The sequence below is a fragment of the Frankliniella occidentalis genome, unplaced genomic scaffold (assembly GCF_000697945.3).
Source record: "Frankliniella occidentalis isolate FOCC.00 unplaced genomic scaffold, Focc_3.1 Scaffold39, whole genome shotgun sequence".
Taxonomy (NCBI): Eukaryota; Metazoa; Arthropoda; class Insecta; order Thysanoptera; family Thripidae; genus Frankliniella; species Frankliniella occidentalis.
In genome coordinates, this window is record NW_026267169.1 from 2,286,865 (window position 1) to 2,289,138 (window position 2,274).

Consider the following 2,274-nt stretch of genomic DNA (forward strand, 5'->3'; position numbering starts at 1 on the left):
GCGGCCGGGGCCCGTGCCGCCGGGGCGCGCGCAGGGGTGGGTAGGCAACCCGCTGAGTCCGACGAGCGCGGCGAGCACGACGGGCAGGCCCTGGAGGCGTAGCGCGGCGCTGGCCCTTCTGGCCGTAGCCCCTGACCAGCCCATCCCCGCCCTGCCTGGCCCCGCCCCGCCCCGTCCTCACCTCCGCGGAGCTCCCGCCGTGTGTGGCGCGCGCCATGTCCGTCGGGCTCCCCCGCGCCCGCGGCCGCGCTCCCGCCCGAGGCCGTGCCCGCCGTGCCCCAGCCGCGCGCCGCTCCCTTGGCATGGCGGTCACGTCGTCGTTATAAAATCGCGGAGCCGCCACCCGGCCAGCGGGACGGAGAGATCCATCAATGAGGTGTGCCTGACGCTGCGCCGCGCCCCGCCACGCCACGCCGCAGGTGAGTACAGGCTCACGTGGGCCGCCGCCAGGGCCGCAGGGAGGCCCCTGTAGGATTAGGGCGGCTGAGCTGGGCCGGGCCGTGAGAACGCGGCCCCCCTGGAGTCCCCCGGGGGGTTGGAATCTCTGTCGACGAGGCCGTGCTGCTCCTGAATGCCCTGCCCCTCTCCTGCCGTGCCACGCGCGCTCTCTCCCCTCCGTTTGTCCATCTCACCCCATTCTCTGCTACTTTCATGTCCTATTCAGCCAAAAGAGAGCAGCGACCAAAAAACAATTCCGTACAGAGGGGGAAAATGAAGAATATATATGTGAAAATTTTGAGGGCGCGCGTGATCGGGAGTCAAAGTGAAAAACACGCGGGCCTGATGAAATTAAGGGAGGGTTAGGAGGTGCGCGGGACGGAGGCTGTCTGTATCGATTGGTCTGTTACAGCGCTGGGTGGGGAGGGCACAGCTACCCCCCACGTCTATGCACAGTAACATTTTCGGGTGTGTCGTCAGGGAAAAGTTTCAACTGTGCAAAGTTTCTTTTTCTCACGCGGCTATTTCTTTTTTTAGCGGGTCAAATTTTCAAAGTGTGTAGTTTCATCGATTTTTGAGCGGGGTTTTCCAATTCCAGTAGGCCTATGACCTACTTCCACCAGGGGGAGAGGGAGAGAGAGGGTAGTGGTGGGGGGCAGCTCCACCCGCTGCCATGTAAAACAAAATGGCGACGGCCGTCACGTTCCGAGCACGCCATCGTCGCGAAAATGTTGCAAATTGAATTTGCGGGCCGGGTTTTTACCGTCGGAACGGGCGCGTCGTGCCGCGCGAATGCCCTGTTCGCCCAGTGAGGTGAAAGTGAAAACTGTTTCTCGCCCTCGGCGCCCAGGACTTTGCAGTAAGTGATATGCGGCGGGGCGTCCTGGGGGGCGCTGCGGCTCGTAGACTGTTGGAAATAATTCTCGTGCCCCGAGCAGCAGAAAACGCCATTTGTCTTTTGGAACGTAGCCGCCACCCATTAAAACTAAACGGTGTTGATGCTGCTGCTGTAAACTAAATTAACTGTTATGGAGGCTGTAGACTTGAGCAGTGGCCAGAGGAGAGAAAATGACTTTGGGGCTAGAAAAGTGAAGAGTTGCGTGTGGTTTAAAATAATTTTTACTAAGACCATTCTTACTAATACCTTTTTCGTGCTGTACTTTCTTTTTATTTTTCAGAATGTGGCATCTGAGTTCGCTCACGTTAGACTGTTAGCTTAGTGGAGCACGTCGTTGCCGATTTTTCCTGAAGTTGAAACACTTCGGACGCCAAGATGCCTGGATTTGGAGCCTTGGCAGGCCTCAAGGACAAGGCCCTGTCCGTCTACGCCAGGTAAGAGAATCTTCATTTTAATTTCGGTTGCAGGGACTGCTTGAAAATTATTCGCAGAAACTATATGCCAGCAAACAAAACTAAAATTTCTGGTTTTCTGGTTCTTCTCAATGTATACATTTTTCTTTGCTGCGTATTGTACGACGGACGTAACGAGACCCGGCCGCGGGCCGTTTGCACAGCTTTTCTCCGTATATCCTGTCCCCGTCCCCTCCCCTCCGTCCAGCGCGCGCCATCCGGAGTGGGAGGGGAGGGGGGGTGGAGGAGAGGGGTGGGGGCAGGGGCAGTATCCGCCGTCACCGAGGCGCGATGTGGAAGAAAGCGACTTCCGGTTCCATTGTCATGCAATGCCACCCCCACCCCACCCGCTCCCTCTCTGTGCCTTTCACCCCGTCGGACCCAACATTGACCTGGTGTTGACGGATGGAATGGGTCCAGTATACTACTTGATCGGCGGCTGTAACTGCGACAGACAACATCGGATCGACACTAAAGAAGGGATGG